The 18562-nt window shown below is 50.9% G+C and overlaps 1 long non-coding RNA gene across 1 annotated transcript in view; it reads right to left on the bottom strand.

The window, feature by feature from the left end:
- Positions 1–3983: 3983 nt before the first annotated feature.
- LOC111814350 overlaps positions 3984–18562 on the bottom strand; it is a 19642-nt gene continuing 5063 nt past the window's right edge. Inside the window, exons 3-4 of the long non-coding RNA XR_002819358.1 lie at positions 4610–4730; positions 3984–4382 (exon numbers count right to left, since the gene is read on the bottom strand). This is a non-coding gene — a long non-coding RNA (uncharacterized LOC111814350). The remainder of the gene's footprint in view (positions 4383–4609; positions 4731–18562) is intronic.

Consider the following 18562-nt stretch of genomic DNA (forward strand, 5'->3'; position numbering starts at 1 on the left):
GCAGAGAGAATTCCAGGGCCTTCCTCTCTGGCTCTACTCTGTCGGCTTATATGGCTTCAGGGCCAGTTAACCCTAATGACAGACTCCCCAGGTGAGCTGTCATGGCCAGAGGCCTCTCTGGTGACCCAACCTGTCTGCTGATTTGGGCTGGCTGGGGACTCCCAGGGCTGAGTCTCCCAGGGCACTCCCCTCTCTGGTGCCTCCCTCACCAGATCTGCCCACAGGTTCTAATGAACAGTCAGTGGTTCTACTGACGTCATTGGTTTATGCTCCATCTGCACAGCAAGTTTGTACTTTATTAAATATACATACACCTCCCATTTTCCAAGGGGAAAATGCTTCTTCTTTTCCTGCCCCAAGCCAGCTATAGAACTCCATAGCTTCTAGAAATGGTGAATTGATTCATTTGCTTCTCGAAGAGATTTGTTTTGCTTCCCTTCCGTGGGGACGCCAGGCCTGGAGGACGCAAGGAAGGATTCTGCCCTGAAGGACCTTGCAGCAGCAGAGCAGATGATATTAGCATAAGCTGAAAGCAGTGGGGCGGTTCGCAGGAGCCCGAGGGTGTGCATGCCGTTGAGTATTCCTTCCGGAAGCTGCTGGTGGAGGCTGCGCAGGAGGGGGCTCCTGGCCAAACGAGTTGGGTTAAGAAAACTTAGAAAGCTTCTGATGCTGCAGAATGCGTGAGACCCTCGCTTCCAAGACAGGAAAAGACAGAGGCTACCTGGCCCTGCCACTTACTTGCCCAGAGACCTTGAGGAAGGAGAATCCCTCACTGAGAGGACTCTAGACTCCAGCGCATGGTGGGTGACTTGAGGCTCCAGCTCACAGAAGAAGGGGGGAGAAATGAGGTATTCAGAATGTAGATGTGGGCGCGTGCAGCACTAGAGGTTGTGCCCAGGGCCTGTGCCTTAAGCTCCAGCCCTCTTTTAATATTGTTTCAGACAGGTCCTTGCTAAGTTGTCCAAACTGGGCAAAAAAAGAAAAGAAAAGAAAAGAAGAGAGAGAGAGAGAGAGAGAGAGAGAGAGAGAGAGAGAGAGAGGCAGAATAGACACTTTAAAATCAGAATTCTGTGTTTAAAACAAAACCAAATATGGGCTATAGGTGCACACTGGAGAGACCTCTGGGGCATGTGGCTCAGCAGCAGAGGCCAGCTGTAGAGGAGGCCATGCAGTAGGACCCTGTCCACAGGAGAAAATGACTCAGGGCAGAGCTGCCGGGCCACTTTGGCAAAGTGGAGTGGAAGAACGCAGGGCCTAGGGCGGAGGAGGTGCTTGCTGACTCTTACTGCAGATGTCTCAGGACAAGCCCGTGTGTCCGTGTTGCTTCCTTCTCCCCAGCGTGGCCTGAGCCCCCTTCTGTCCTCTTCTCGATATCTCCTGGTCTTTTCAGGAGGCATCCTATGTGGCATCCTTTCTGGGGGACACTCTCAGCCTCCCCATTCTCTTGTCCCCTCTTCCTATCACTTGGCCAACTTACTCTGGGCTCAGCCCAGCCCTCCAGGAACCTTGCCCAGTGCCCTAAGAAGCTGCCCCTCACAGAGTCACAAGCCTCCGTAAAGCACCAGCTGTGGCCTTTGAGTGTCAGCCTCAGTGAAGCTTTCAGTGGAAGTGCTACCAGCAGTCCGACAGCCTGTGGAGGTGCCCAAGTGCCTGGAAGCCCCAGCTGCCAGATCTACTGAGTCAGGCTTCCAGGTGGCCAGGTTTGGGGCTCCCTGCCACCAGCAGCCCTCTCCAAGTACAACATCTGCTCCTCTCCTACGGCCCTCCTGACCTCGCACCCAAGCACGGCATCAGGGTAACTCAGGCTTCACATCAACATCCCTTGCCCCTGGTTCCACAGAGGCATTTGGAAAATATTAATGTCCCAAGTTGGAAAACTTTTGAGCCAGCCCTGGGGCCTCTGTATCAAAGCCAGACCCCTGCTGCTCAGAAGGGATCGATAACCTGTAGCTGGAAATGATTTGAATTTGGGAAGCATGTGTTAAATCGGACTGGAGCTGCCAATTAGCCTGTCATCTGGGCCCCTGCTGGCAAGCCTGTTTGCTCAAAGTGATGGTCTGCTTACGGAAGTTATGGGCTTTGTATGTGCCAACCTGCGCCCTCCTGGCCCCTTCGCTGGGCCATTTAGCTGTCGAAATCTAGACATCTCAGGCCACAGTGACCGTGAGGTATTCACGCATCGGGCTGCTTTGCCTCCCCTCGTAATCTAAATCTAATTTATTGGCCCAGGGACGTAGGGAGCAGCCTAGGCACGTATCTGGTGTGCAGTGAAGAACAGCACACAATGTTCAGTGTAATGAGGCTCTTTATCGAAGGCATTCAGCAGGCTCTGGCTTAGGACGCCAGGGAGGCCCTGACTAGTTTCTCTGTGTGGCAGACCACAGGGCTATGTGTGGGGACAGCACAGAGCTTGGGGCCTCTGACTTGTCCTTTCCATCCGGTGGTTGATAAGATTAGAAGTCCTTGTGCTCCCTGCGGGCAGGAGCCACGTGTCGCAGGCACCTGTGATGAAAGGTGTTCAATAAAGCCTCATCGAATTAACCTGGATGGGACAGAAGCAGGAAGTTACTCTCCATGCACTTGCCGGGACTCTGAGCCTCGTTTCCTGCTCTGCTGAGCTGTGCTCAGCCTGCTTTGGAAGGTGTCACGTGGGCATCTCCTGCCCGTTGGCTGAAAGACTCTACTTATGTCCTACGGGACCAGGCCAAGTCCTTGGAGTAGAGAGGCCACTGAGAGGACATGTGGAGTATCAGAGACCCTGCAGTGAATTCCATCTCCTGCCCAGAGTCATGGTGGCAGAGGAAAGAAGGAACAAAAGACACAGTAGGGGCCCAGGCAGGGTCTGGGGGACCAGTTGTTCTGTGGGAACAAGAGGCCACGAGCTGCCCCAACCTTGGTGTTTATTGATCACATCTGAGTCGGGGCAGTGAGCAAAGGGCAGTGGGTATTTCTGGGAACAGTAATGGTGACTACCTTAGACTAGGAAGACCGAAGCCTTCTTGCAAGGACAAGGGCAAGGATGACATGCGGGCAGGAAGGAAACCGTAACTTTCCCAGTGTCTTCAGTAGGCCTTATCCTGCCATGTGAATGCCACAGCAGGGCAAGGCCTAAGGCTTTCAGCTGTGACCAGAAAAGAGTAGAGTATCCCAGGTCCAATCGGGCCCAAGGGCAGGACAAGAGCAGCCTGGGACACCTCGTAACTCAATTTATAATCATTGTGGTCCCCAACAATGGGAAGCATCCATCTTTCCTCCTAGAACGTGGCTGAATCCTTCCTCCACGCCTCTCTTCATTCCCTCCGTGAACACTCAAAGCTCTTTGCTTCTTCAGACAGCCTTTCACACAGGATGTGGGGGAGCCTCAAACCGGGACGCCTTGCAGCCCCAACATCTTTGGCTTGACACATACCAATCTGTCAATGAAGGTCCACACCACAATCCCAGCCACAGCCGGCGTCCTGAGAGCTCAGCTGTGCCCGCTCGCATATGCACCTCCGCAGCTGCCTTGGCGGGCACAGCAGAGCGACTGGGTTGGGAGGGCTGACAGCCCGCAGAGCCAACGTGGCATGCTTCGGCCCTTTACACTGGCCCATATCTACTAGGTAGCTGATGTGGGGAAACTCAGGAGAGCAGACCAATGCCACAGCTTCAGGGACAAGCACAGCTGGATTTGTGTCATCCTGTCACCCCTGATCAGCTCGTGTCCTCTGGCAATCCACAGGCCAGCAAATGGGGACTGCTGTAGTGCTTGGCTTACGGAGAGCACTCTGGGGTGTCAGTCCTCTCTCTTTTTTATTTTTTGTTGCACATATGAGACAAAAAACACACACCATGGTCTTTCTGGGCCTGGCATATTTTTCTTTCTAATCTTTTGAACATTTTATTTATTTATTTATTATTGATACAGGGTCTCTCTACACAGTTCAGACTCATAATGATCCTCCTGTCTCAGCCTCCCCAGCACTGGGATTATAGATGTGCGCCACCACACCAAGGTTCTGGGCCAGCTGGGCGTGTGGTACTGGGGATTGAACTTGGCATCTTGCGCTTGGGCCTGGCATATTTCTCTGAACATGATGTCCTCTAGGTTCATTCCTTTTCCCGCAAATGTCATGGCTTCGTTCTTCTGGATGGGTGGCTAACACCTCACTCCTCACACACAGCACACTTCCTGAACCCATTCATCCGGTGATGCGCATCCAGGCTGGCCGGACAGCGTGGCTATGGAGAAAGTTCTGCAGGAGCCTCGGGTGTCCAGGCAACTCTACGGAAGGGCTCTGAACCCCTGGGTCACTGGCACTGCCTGCAACCTGTTAGGAACTGAGGGGTGCAGCAGGAACAGAGGGGCAGGCCCGCAGGAGAAGTTTCATCCATATTTATAGCTGCTCTGGGATGGAGGGAAATAGGAAAATGAAGTAAGAAGAAGGAGTTCCTGTGCGGAGAATTCCAGGATCTAGGGTACCCAGAGGCAGGCCTGCCCTTGGGCCGTAGATAAATTAGGAAGGGCTTCCCACAGAGGCCGGGTGCATAGTCAAAGCAGAGAGGTATGGAGGGAGGAACAAAGGTTGGAGCTAAAGGAGGGCTGCAGGGGCCATGCAACTCTGCTGACCTCGGCTTTGGACCCTGTCTCCTGCTTCCCGGCTGTGTCATCTCAACTCAGCACCTTCAGTTCTCTGCACATCTGTCTCCTGGTTTATAAAACACAGGCAGTGATGTGATGGCGACAGCTTCTGCAACGACCACGAATAATAATAATAACACCAGCCTCCTAAGGGGGTTCAACAGCAGTTACTCACCAAATAGCCATCCGTCACTTTCTATTTTCCTGACTCTGGGGATGAACAGAAAGCAAGTGTATACCTTGTCATCAGGAAGAGTGGAAAAAAACAAATAACAAGCAAAAAACCCCCATGATCATAAAGCTACGTGAGTGCCCAAGAGAGCCAAAGGAAGCAGGGCTAGCAGAGGGCAGAGGGCAGGGGAGACACTGGGAAGAGGTCAGGCGTGCAGCTCCTGGATGGCCATGCCCCTCGCCTGTGCCCCCATGCCCCTAAGCCCTGCGGGAGGGCAGGCCTCGCTCGACAGCTCAGCTCCTCATTTTGCAGCACTCACTGACCGAAAGTTCTGCGCCAGCAACCCCGGAGTGATGTCCAGCCCACAGACAAATTGCATTTCTCCTGTCTACAAATTGTTTTCTTTTCAAAAATTTGATTCCACCTGCTAAAATTTTAAATCAAGAGATAGCTCAAAAGAACACCAATTTCCAGTTTCTGCCAAAACACGTACACGGGAAAATTCAGCCACCGTGGGCCACTTTCCCTGCAGGCATAAACAATCCAATTCTCCATACCCATCCACCTCTGTCTCACATACCTGTCTGGCTCTGCCACATCTCCCAGCCCCATTAGGCCCCTAAGTTTATAGAATTCTTGGTGCTGGAGAGACATTGCAGGAGCAGCTGCTGCTGGACATGACCCACAGGCCTGCAGACCCAAGGCTGTCTTCTCTGCCTCAATCTGGGCGTGCCCTCGTGGACCCAGGGTCCTCTGGTCTGTGCCCTTCAGCCAGTGAAATCACCCACAGGAGATCGAGGGGCATTTACTTTCCTGCCTCACTCCTTTCTGGGTGGGTGACACAGGTCCAGGACCTGGAACGGGCTGCACTGTGATCTGTCATCTGGGACTGTACTAACCCCTTGCTTTTCCTGAGGCCTGCCCCACTCTTTCCAAAATAATTTCAGACAGTGCCCTTCCTTCAGGGCCCAGCGCCACCTACGCCAAGGTGGCTGCTCTCTTGGCTGGTGGCAGGTGCTCAAGGTATAGGTGCCAGAGCCACGGAGGACACTGTTGACACTATGTCCTCTGGGCTTCTTCAAGCCCTGAGCCCTGCACCTCTTGTCCCTCACTGTCTTACTTACTTTTTCTGCTGCTGAGATAAAATATCTAACTCTCAAAGTTGAAGGAGGAAATGCTCATTTAGCTCAGTTTGTAGAGGCTGCAGGCCATCACCGACTGGCTCCAAGGCCGGGTGGTGGGGCAGAGGGGCATCGCTGAGGAGAAGTGGCTCACGGCAGGCAGAAGGCAGCGACGCAAGCAAGGGACCTCAGCAGGTTTTGGTTTTTCTTCTGCTCCTTTTATATTCTATCGAGGCCACTGGGGTTAGGGTGGTGCCAAACCACTCCATGAACTGATTTAATAATCACCCTCCCTTAATCTTAGCACTGTGAACCCAGCCTTGCGCCAGGAACCAGTCACACGCTCTAGATCCAGCCGCCTTGGAAAAGCACCGCCTATGACTGCACGAGGTTTTGGAGGGACATCTAGCTGGACATGTGCCATAACCCCACCAACCCATCTGGGCTCCTAGACATGCCACCCAGCCCAGGAATTGTGACACTTCCCTTTCTCAAATTCCCTGGGATGCTTTAAAGGCGAGTCCTGTCTGTGCTGTAAGTAGCAACAGAGTGTGGTTCAAATTGTGACAGCACAGGGCCACCACTCACTGCTAGAGCCCTGGGAGGGAGTTACTGCTTTCCTTGGGTATTTTAAGGCAGCCACAGAAAGCTATAGCAGGTGTGGCTCCAAGTCACAGTCTTTGTTTTCTGGCCTTTTTTTGTCACAGAGGCAGTGAGTTCTGACCACCCTGAGCAGTTTCCTATACCTTTGGGAGCAGAAACAGAGGAAAGAGGGCTCCCACCCGAGAAGGGCCTTGTCCCCTAGCCAGCCCCATGAGTCCTCTGGGAACCCAAGCCACCGTTGATCAAAGCACAGTGCCGGTAAATCGTGTTTGCTGTGTGAGCATCGTGTAAGCCAATTTTACAGGAGCTAGAACTGAGGCTGACAAGGTAGGGCCCTCTCCCAGAATTTCGGAGCAGGTGGAGGAACAGTAGAGGCTAAGACACCCCAGAAGCAGCAACTGGCGCTGGCCATAATGAGCCAGGCCCCTGCGGCTCCAGTCCGGGGCCCCCCTGCATCCCCCACCTGCCTGCTGGTGCTGACCGAGGGATCCAGGCTGCAAGCAGCTGGGCACAGAGTGCAGCCCAGTCCCACGACCCCCCGTGCTTCTCCACACCCAGAAGCCTCCTTGGACAGCCTTGGAGAATTGATGGAGGAAGAAGTGGGCCTGCCTGGTGCGGGGGAGGATCAGACCGACATTAAATAACCCTAGTGGAGCAGCTGTTCCGCTGTGGGCGGAGCGGGATGAAAAATGAAGCTGGAGCTCAGAGGTGTCGCAGAGAGCACACCAGCCACGCAGGGCCCTCGGGCATCGTGCCCACGTGCTAGGTGCTGAGCACTCACCAAGCGCCACCCCTGAGCCAGGTGCCGGGTGCTGAGATGAGGAGGGGTTGGTGGTAGTGAGGGGAGGCATCACTTGACCTAAGGCGGTCCATCTGCATAAATAAATGTGACCAAAGCCCCATGGGGAGGCCCACTCGGAGCTGGGCATCCTACACAGCCAGCGCATACTAGAGAAACACAAGTGGAAGCACATTCTCTACCTTCTTTCATCTTGAAATAAAACAACAAAAACAGCATTAAATGCATCCAGCTCCTTGGGAGGCTGCGGCAGGAAGACTGCAAGTTCAAGGCTAGCCTGAGCGACTTAGCAAGACCCTGTCTCAAAATCAAAAATAAAAAGGGTGGAGGGTGTAGCTCGGTGGTAGAGCACTTGGCTAGCATGCATGATGTCTTGGGTTAAGTCCAGAACTGGGAAAAAAGGCAGCATGAAAGGAACTCTGATTCCCAAGCCAGGGAATATTTCTTATACACCACTCACTTCCTGTCGCCTAGTCCGCTCCTGCCCCCTCTTTTCCCCAGAGGCTCTTGTTCACTTAACCTCCCTTAAAGCACACTCCTGCCTGACACTACACAGCGTCTCCTGTCTCCTCTTTCCTCCCTCTCTCAGCTTGCTGTTAAGGAGGTTTTCATCCAACCACCAGTTAAGGGAAGGAGCTCCTCTGTCCTGCTTGCCCCTAACTCTCTCCATCTGTCCCAAGGCCTGGCTTGCAGGGGTGGGCCTTTCTTTGGCTTACCAGGCCTGGTCTTGGTTTGCGACTGTTGCCCTCATGTCCAGTAGTTCCCCCCTCGCCCTCACATCTGTTTATTGACAATACATCATTTAGTCTTTTTACACTTCCATCACCCCCAAAGCCTCTCTGCTGGGGTCATCATCCTTCAAAACAGATCTCGTTCTAGGACTTCGTATTTTGAAATGTGCTATTTGTTTGGAAGCAGAGTCTGCTTTGTATTCTATCTGCACCAGGAACTACAAAGGCTTGGGACATATACATTATATGTTATATATGTAATATATATGTATAAAATAGGTGGAGGGAGGTATGGAAGGATGGAGGGAAGAAATAATAGATGTTGGAATGGATGGATGAATGGATGATGAAATAAAGGGATGGATGGATGGATTGATGGATGGATGGATGGGTGGATGGGTGGATGGGTGGATGGATGAATGGATGGATGGATGGATGGATGGGTGGATGGATGGATGGATGGATGGATGGATGGATGGATGGATGGGTGGATGGGTGGATGGGTGGATGGATGAATGGATGGATGGGTGGGTGGATGGGTGGATGGATGGATGGATGGGTAGATGGATGGATGGATGGATGGATGGATGGATGGATGGGTGGAAAGATGGAGGGAATGATAGATGTCAGGATGGAAAGACTGATGAAAGAATGGATTTATAAAAAATGGATAAAAGGATGATGGATGGATGGATGCAAGCATACATGGTGGGATAGATTGATGGTGGAAGCAAGAGAAGGAGGGATAGATAAATGGATGGATATTAAGGAAACTAGTTAGGAAACTGTAAGAGAAGGTGATAAAATAGATTTGAAATGGCAATAAGGGAGTTATTTTGTGAGCTATTTTAGAAGTAGAATCAAATGGACATAAATACGCTTTGTGGCACCAGTGACAAGCCTGAACACCTGCCCAGATCCCTGGTTCGAGTCTTTACTCCCAAGCACCTCACCCTAGAGACAAAATCCTGTGTCTTAGCAACCTGCTGTCCTGAAGGCAGGGTCAGAGCAGGAGCAGGAGACTAGTGACCGGGCCTCACGATCACGCCTCTCGGAAGGTGCCAGCCCTGGATGACCACCTCTACAACCCTCAAAAGGTGGAAAACCAGGCTTGTGACACATCATAAAAAGTTGGAAAATCCAGACCAAATGGAGCCAGCGTCGGTCAGCAGGGGCTCCCGCATGCCCTATGCTTCCCTGCAGTGTGCAGCGGGCCACTCTGAGCCTGGTCTCCTCATAGGTAACACAGAGACGGTGCAGGAGTAGCCCCTGCCTCCCCGGGCTGGTTCGGAAGCTTCCACAAGTGAGCCATCACACGGGGCGGCCAGACACCGCTCTACGTGCAGAAGGCAATCCCCAGCTGGGCCGAGTGTGATTAGTATTTGTGTCGGGACCTTACATGCGTCATTTTATTCCATACTCACAACCAGCCTCCGGTCTGGGCTCCCTCTAGTCTGTTGATGAGGAAACCTAAACTCGGAGGACCGAAGGGTCTTGCCTGGCTTGTGCATTTTACCTGCTAAGTTTACATAGGACCCAAGCTGGCATACTTGTTTGTGACAGGCCACATATAACGTAATGTTGCATAAAGTGCTACAAAGCTGAAACACTGTCTGCTTTGCAGGCTTTCCAGTTTCCACTGTGACTGCAGGTGCTCCCCAACTTACGATGGGGTTATTCCCAGAAAAATCTGTTATAAATGAAGAATATACTAAGCTTCAAACATGTATTTAATGTACTAAAAGCAGGAGGCCCACATGGGCATTTTGTACTCATGGTGGGATGGAAAACCAAAACACGACATCCAAAATGCTACCCCACACTACTGAAAATCCCTGACGAGGCTATTTTTTAGTTTTTCTTGTGGTCTCCCATTGCTGGTCAGGAGCTGCAGTTCACTGCGCTTCCCAAGTACTCACATTATTAAAGAATTTTGTTCCACACACCTCCAGCCTGACAAAAAATAAAAATTCAAAATTCAAAGTATGATTTCTCTTGAAGGCATATTGCTTTCACATCATTATAAAGTTAAAAAAAAAAAAAAGCATACGCCAATAATACGAAATCAGCTTTGGCAGTTCAAAATAACCATGGATAAAATGCAAGGGAATGAATAGGGCCGTTGCAATAAAACTTTATTTACAAAAAGAGGTGGAGGCTGACCCCCCCACTGTGATAGAAAATGAAAATCCTTTAGGCACGCAAATCATCTCAAAGATAAGTTATCAGATTTGTATATATGACAGATTGGGACATGGGGCCATGTAACAGGCTATATTCCACCATTTCCTGTGAAAAGATACACTGGGAATCTTTCCCTCCTGACAGTTCTCTGAAGAAGGACACTGAAGTAGATTTTTCTGACTGAATTTAATCTTTCCAAGTTGTTGTATCCATAGAGAGGCCTTCTTACCCCCTCAATATGTTTTAGGAGAGGCGAACCATTCTTTCCTCATCTGTGAGGAAGAATAGTAGCTAGCAGTGGATTGAGGAAGACAGGTTACTTTCCAGAATGACTCACCAGCTGCCATCTTGGAACTGCACTTCTCCTCCGATTCTATTGGATTGTGTGAACAAATGTGACCTCCAACGGAAAGAAAGCTCAAGTGTGTTCTCTACAGGATCGTGTTGCTTCCGGACACCAATACTGAGGATTCTTAGGAATATTTTCTAAAAGGTGGGCTTGGGGGACCTTGGTGGTTAGGCCACTCCAGGACAGAAGCTCAGGTCTCTGCCTGCCTTCCACTGAGCGGATGGCTTTCCACGTCACCACTTGGAGGTAGCAAGAAGCCATTGGGTAGGGGAGGGGCTGGGAAAATGGATTTTTTAAAACCATCAGCACATTTATTGTAACTGTGTAATGTTATGGCATCATTTAACTGCCATGCCTTCTTTGGAATGTTTATAACTACTGTAAATCAAGAGGCCACCAAGCTGGGGCCATGGCCACATGTAGACCTTCCAAGGAAAACGTATAAAATAAATACAACAATCGCACAGTATCAACATTCCACTCCTGGCCAGAAGATGGAAAATATAACAGTGCCTGCGTAGGCACCCAAAAAGGAGTTGGCTGGGAGTGGAGGTGGCTGGGGTCTCCTCACTAGCGCCCAATAAAGATGTCAAGTGAAAGAAGGTTACTAAGCCAGTAAGGACAGCATGGCTGACCCCAAGTGCAGTCTCCACCTGATGCCTGGCTTTCGGGGCCCATCACAGCGTCGGTCCCAACCTACAGCGGTAGGCTTACTTCCAGTCCTGGGTTTCCTGTGTGGAGGGTTAAGAGAAGAATCTCCAATTTATAACTTCTGCCCAATTCACATTATCTAAAGAAAAACAAAGATTTGCTATCCCCAAAGTATAAAATTTTATAGATTTACAGACTGCTTGATTTCTGCCTTCAGTGATTTTTTTTGTTTTCTTGGCTTAAACTACTTTTATATCTTGACCAGTGGCTTGTAAGATACACATCAAAATGAGTTCTAGCTGTAAACATCTGGTCATTAAAATGCTGTGGGCCATAGGTTTGAAGTGAGTGGCTGGATAATTCCCAGGACACCTATTGCTTTTCTTTCATCTACACCCTGGATGCCTAATTGAAGAATTAGAGCACAAGTCCTAAAACTATTGGGTTTTTAGTTTTGGTTTGGTTTTTTAAATGTGTGCAAAACTCCTTGGGGCTGTCTTTCCAGTCATAGGGCCTCTGCTAGAATGCATAAATCTGGGTAATAAAAAGTATCAAAAGTTAAAAATTAATAACCACCAGGGACTAATTACATCTTGGAGGCTTTGAGGCAGTTTTTCTTCATCATAGGTAAGGGTCTTTGCTTTCTGATGGAGTTAGAAGAATCCATCCCTGTCATGTCCCCCAAAACATTCAAGATGGTTTCAAGGCCTTCTTTAGACATTGTACTTTTTTTTTTAATTTTTTTTTTATTTTAACATTTATTGTATGTGTGTGTGTGTGTGTTGTGTGTGTGTGTGTGTGTGTGTGTGTGTGTGTGTGGCCAGCTCAGCCCACCAGGGGGCGCGGCTGGCTGGCATGTGGTCCCTGTGCTTTGCCAAGCTTGTTCCAAGTAGGTGCTTTAGACCACTGAGCCATCTCTCCAGCCCTAGACATTGTACTTTTTTAAAAAAAATTTTATTTATTTGTTTTACTTTGGTACAGGGTCTTGCTATGCAGCTAAGACTCATAGTGATCCTCCTGTCTCAGCCTCCCCAGTGCTGGGGTTACAGGCATGTTCCACCACATCCAGTTTTGGTGGCTGGCTTAGGGCGTGTGGAGTTCTGGGACTAAGCAACATGTGGTGCTGGGGATGGAACCCTAGTCCCTGCACTTGCCAGGCAGATGCCTAGACCTCTGAGCTATGTCCCTAGCCCCTAGACATTGTACTTTTATCTTTCTTATTCAGTTCCGTTTCCCTTGGTTTATCAAATCAGGAACATAGAAAGACTGTATTTTCCAGAGACTGAGTTTGGAAGTCAAGGAGGAGGGATGGGGATCTATTTTTTCCCTACTTCTTTGATGGCTGGAAAAGCATTATAAAAGTTAAAATACAAACCTACCAATGCAAGGAACTAGCAGCTGCAAAGGAATGGCAAGAGGAAGACAGATGCCATGCACACCACAGCCCTCACCTCTCAGTGAGCTGGGAATTCTAGAACTTAGTCCAGGAAAAAAGGAACAAAAGCAAAAACAACTTCAAACTCATGATCCAGAGTTCATATTTTTAGTCTTTGGTAGAAATAGGAAAGACAAGTGCACGTATTTGATCAAGTCTGGCTTCTTTCTCAGTGCTTTTCACACCAGACACTTCCAAGACAGCTCCTGCCAGGCCTGTCCGTTTGGGTCTCTTCAGACTGGCAGTCCCTGGAGGGCAGGGGTCTGAGGGGTGGCTGTCTGCCCAGGGACCTCTCCTCAAATGACAATCCAGCCCACAAAATGGACAAAACACTTTTCCCTTCTCTTCCCTGCACTGAACACTTTGCTCTCTACCCGTAAAGTGGAGAAAAAATCATGCCTGATGACTATAGCATTCCCTTTCAAAACTGGATGGGGATTTAGATTGCAGAATTCCAGATGTTGATATTTGTGTCATTGGATCATAAGTACATTTCAGAAAAATTACTGCGAAAAATGACTGTTTCCTGGAAGTTAGATTTATTGTCCGTCCCCTGTCCTTCGTCTGCCTCCTCTCCTGGCCTTGTCTCTCCTGGCCCTCGGATGATTTATTATTTTGGAGATCCCAAAAGGGACACAACACTGCTTCTCTGCAAAGGTCACACATTTAGTGGAGACTTTATCTGGGTCAGAAGTTGCCCTCGGACTCCAAGGGGAAAACCCGGATGAAGTTAATCAGCAACCAGCAGGATGGGTCAGTGGCCAGTGCCAGAGTGGAGGAGGGGGTTTGGCTTGGAAGCAACCCTCTCTGATGAAAGGATTCGTGTTTTTGTAACATTTGCAGTTCGGATCTGGTTTCCACTGCCTGATAAAATCCTGGAAACCCATTCTCCATGGGATTATGCTTCTAAAACATTGTTTAGCATGGGCTTTGTTTTTCTTTCATAGGTGGAGAGAAGGACTCCACACAAGTCAGTGAGCAGCCATTGCTGAGCGCGGGGAAAGTCCCAAGGGGGCTTAGTCTGGGCCTTTTCAGCGTGTCTAGCACACAGACATAAAAGGTGAGAGGAAAATTCCAAAAGGCAAATCCCCTGTCAGCCTCTGATCCTGGTTAAGAGACTAGTGCCCAGAGGCCACAGGGGACTTCAAGGTTGTTGGAGGTGACCTTCTTAAGATTTAGTAGCCTTGAACCGCATAGCCACACCTTCTGGGTTCACAGGGCTGTGGCAGAGGGAGCCTCATCTACTCAGGCCAAACCCCTCGTCTTCACGCTTCATTCTCTCTAGCTGGCAGCACGGCAGAGCATCTAAAGACACTTCATCCTGAAGTTGGGGTGTCCTCAGGCCCCCCAGGACTTCTGTGTTTCGCCTGTCCAAGGATCTCAGCCAGATGGGCAGAGCTGCCCACAAACAGCCTGTGTGGGACTGCAGTTCCCAAGTAGCTGGCAGGAGGAAGAAGGGTGGAAAGGAGACGATATGGAGAATTAGCCTTGATTCCGTTCATCGATGCCCAGAAGCAGGCTCAGAGGTGCAGCACTCACCTTGCCTAGGCAGGAAACAGGCTTCCCGCCCACCCCTGAAAGTACAGATGAAAATTAAAGCACCATAAACACGAAACCCAGCACAATCGCTTCCTCCTGTTCAGGAAAGAGTTATGAAAGGTGCTGGTGGAGATGACTTTGAGGGTCAGCATGGAGGGTCCCTAGGGCCCAGGCCGGCAGCTGTCCTATCATTAAGCTGGTCGCGCCGGTGTGGGCACGCAGGATGACGCTGTCATGTGGCTCCCAGGGCTACATACTGTGGGCAGAGGGACCATCTGGAATAAGTACAATTAGAGTGACCGACTGTCTCCGGCTCGATATTAATCTTTCCGAAGGGCCTCGCTTTGGAGGGAAGGCATTAGGTGGCTCAGCCAACTTCTTAAAAACGTTACTCTTTCTTTACAGAATGTCAAGTGAGATTTCAAGGGGGAATACTTCATAACGCAAATATGTTTTCCTTAGGGCAGTAAACCACGGCTGCATCTCGTCCCGGCTCCAGCCCTCCAACCCCAGCTGGACCTCCATCTGTTTTCCAGAGAAACAATAACAACAAAAAACGGAGGTGTTTGCTCCAACTGTACAGATAGCCCCTCCTGTGCGGCGGAGGAAAGCTGGGCTCTGACTTTACACATCCAGAGGGAGAGCTGTTTTTGGCAGCAGTGGGGAGCTGAGTGGAGTTTTTCACCCAGCAAGGCCATGTGGCCCTAATGAGTGACGGGGTGGCGACCAGAGCGCAGAGCCAGGCTTGCCCCCAATCCTGGGCGACCACCAGGCTCTCCAGAGCCCCTGGTGAGGAGAGGAGAGGGTGGGCTGTGTGTGAAGGGAAGCGGAGTCGAGTAGGAACCGCAGTGGAGCTGCCTGATTATTCTCAGTCCTGGGGATCGGAATAGGGCAGTCGGGCCAACTTTCTACCAAGCAGCGAATGAAGCAGAGCACCCGACGGAAGAAACTGCCGGCCAGAGCTCCATGTTTGCTCATCAAGACGAGCTCCTGGGCAGCCCAGTGGGATGCTCACACACCCGAGGGATGTCTCCGGGCAGGGGAAGCGACAGGAGGGGGCTCTCTGAAAGACGCATAACCAGGGACCCTCTTCTGCTTTCTGTGAGGATGTGGGACTCACTTAAGGTCATCAAGGGAGCTCAGAAGAAATACTCAGTTTTGGGCTGGTCCCTAACAAACAGAATCTTATTTAAAAAAAAAAAAAAAAGAAACAAACAAACAAAGAAAATGGCCCTGGGGAATTGAACAAAGAAGGTAGGCTATAAATCTACTCTACACAGCTGCCACTGATCTACCTAAAATGCAAATTGCATGCTGCCATGCGGCCAGCAATGCCCTTCAGAGGCATCTTAGTGCCCTCAAGAGAAGGACCCAGACCCTTAGCACAAGCCAGAGACAGATGACCCATGACCTGAGGCATCTGGGTCCCCCAGCCAGCGCCCCTATGTCTGCACCTAGGCACAAGAGCTGCGTGGAGTTCTCTGTCTCTCTGTGCATCTTAGTACCCCCCAACCCTGAAATTCATGTGCTCACCTAGCCAAGATTTCTCATATGGGCCTTCTGCCCCCAGCCCATGCTGAGTACCCGGATACAACAATGAGCACATGAGCTGTCCCTGTCCTCATGGGGCTTCCGTGGGCAGAGTGCACAGACATTAACTAAAGAGTCACTCTGTGTTTTAAAGACATAGAAGAACCCTGCAGAGACGCTCAGGGGACCTGGAGGGAGTTTAAGAAGAGCCCCACTGAGAGAGTGGTAGGGGAGACCTCTTCCCCGAGAAAGACATCACTGAGGGTAGCGGGATGGCTAAGCCTGAGGCAAGAGGGACAGGTGCATTCTGGGTTAGAGCCAAGGGTGACTGAGAGAAACCTGTGGGTGGAGCAAGCTCTGTGTGTCCCTCACTGCCCTCTCCACAGCACTGGAACCCATGTGGGTGAGTGCCTGGGCCTAGGTGTTTGTCACAGCTTACCTTGGCAATAAATGTATCGTCCCCTCCTGCCCATCCTCCTCCATGCCTTCTACAACTCCAGGAAGTCAGATCTTGGGAAACTGAGGCCAGGATGATGAGAAATTCACCCAGAATGACAAATGGCTGGCACTAGAATAGAGTCTTTGGGTCTTTGGGTCTCTAGCGACTGCCATCCTGCTCATCCACTCTCCTGTCCCCATGTACCCCGTGCCTGTTACATCAAGGCAAGCTCAAGAAGATACTTGGGAGAACAGGGTGAGCATAAGTGAGCAAAAGCGCAGTGGCATGCACCCGTTGGCCCTGCTCCTCTGGGTGATGGTTGGGCCTTTGCCCTACTGTGCACAGTGTCCCCCAGCTCAGTGCTGGAGAAGAGTCCTGATCAGGAAGGAAGGAAGTTGGATCTGCCCTCATACCCATAGAAGACACATTATGGTCAATGACATGTCTACCCAGACTCCTGAGAAGCTGGGTAGCCCAGCAAAGCCAAGGTCAAGCACACACTCAGAAGAAAGGGTAGTGCCGGCAGCTGAGGACCAGGAGCAGCCTGAAACCACCAACCTGACGTGGCCAGCCTGAAACAGAAGGAAACCTGGGGTTTGGTGGAGGGACTGTCAAGCCTGCAAACCCAGGTAGAAGTGGACAAACAGGAAGTAGAAGATATACCCCGGGCCCATGGAAAGCCAGCTGAGGCTGCACCTCTCTGGGTTCAGCCAGATCAGTAGGGGACAGAAAGGCACCATGTCCAGCAGCCACCACATCAGTGGTGTCAGAGTGTAGCCACACGCAAACAGAAGTTGTCCGAGTACAGCAGCCCACAACCTGCACCGGGCCCAGCCCCCACCTTGAGGAGGAAGGGGCTTCAGTCCTGAGGGGCTCTCAGCAGGTCCTGCACCTGGCTTAGTGTCTTGCTGTCACTACTTTGAATTTGCTAGAGCTTTTGAGCGCCCACTCCTGCATTTTGCTTTTATAACAGGGCCTGTAATGTCTGTAGCTGCTCCTGCTTGAAGTGCACAGGCAGCAGATAGAGGACCTCTCGGCACAGGCAGCGCATCCAGGCAACCCTTCAGGCAGCACGGGCTCATCACGTGTGTGTGACTCCACATCACGCGCAAGGGGACACACTTAGGAGGCGGTGAAGCATGACTACTGCTGGTGTTTGTCACCCGTCTAAAATTACTACTAATTGTGGCCACCTAGTCCAACTAGGGAAGGCTAAGCCCTCACCCACAGAAGCAGAGAAGCAGGAAAAGAGACCACCAGGCTCTGGAGACCCTCACTGTCCCTGGAGAAAGCAAAGGGCCCCGAAGCCTGAGCATGCCTCCTTCCTCCACTGCCTGACTCCCAGGTCCAGGACCCTCCTGCAGGGAAGGGGCAGGAGCTCCTGGTGAGCAGCTGCTTTTAGGTCTTCATCTGCATGGACCCTGTGCACGTAGCACTAAAGACAGGAGGGGGAGAGCCAGGTGGCGGACACCCGGGTGGCTGCCTTTCAGGTCTTGTTCATGTAGTCTAGTGCAAGGTCTTGGCCTTGCCGTCAAGATCTTCCCGTAGTCCAGCATGAAATCTATTTTGCAGCTATTTCTCCTTCCATCCCACGAGGTCACCCGTGGGCCTGTCCCTTGAGCACATCTAATTGGGCCTGTGGCTTTTCCCTGCCTCTCAGAAGCTCCAGTTTTGAGATCTGTTCTTCCCCCTCTGGAAAGCCCACCTGTCCCCCCTACACCCGCCTCTGTTATTGCACATGTAAATGTGGCTGACTTCTGAGCTCTTGGGTCATGCTGCCAGCTTAGTGTGCAAGAACAGATTGGAGCCCTCCCCCCCTGCTTCTGAATGCCAACACTGTGCCAGGGCTGGGAACCCCACAGGAAATGCGAATGACCATCTCTGCCCCAAGAGACAAAACGAAGTAACGCTTGAAAAGGCATAAAGTAACGCAACTTGGACCATCGTGATAATAATAGTCTCCTTGCTTATGTTAAGAACGTTGCAGGCCAGAGGTGCCAGTGGACAAAAGATGTCAATGAAGAGTTGTCCCAGAAGTCAGGTAACAGCAGGTAAGCTGGGAAAGCCATCATGATTGGGCACATGTGCATAAAAATCAAATTGTACCCACAGGACACTCACACAGCCCTGGACCCTGAAGGAAGCAGAAGTGTGGCCACATACACTTGCAGGCACCATAAATTCTTCAGCTGGTGTCCACATTCATGGGGACGTAGACACAAAGCATGACTGCCAAGTCAAAGAAAAACATATTTTACTTTTTAAGAAAATGCCGGGGCTGGAGAGATGGCTCAGTGGTCTAAAGCACCTACTTAGAACAAGCTTGGCAAAAGCATCAGGGACCGCGGTTCAATCCCCCAGCACCACATGCCAGCCAGCCCGCCCCCT

This window comes from Octodon degus, unplaced genomic scaffold, assembly GCF_000260255.1.
Source record: "Octodon degus isolate 3935 unplaced genomic scaffold, OctDeg1.0 scaffold00296, whole genome shotgun sequence".
Taxonomy (NCBI): domain Eukaryota; kingdom Metazoa; phylum Chordata; class Mammalia; order Rodentia; family Octodontidae; genus Octodon; species Octodon degus.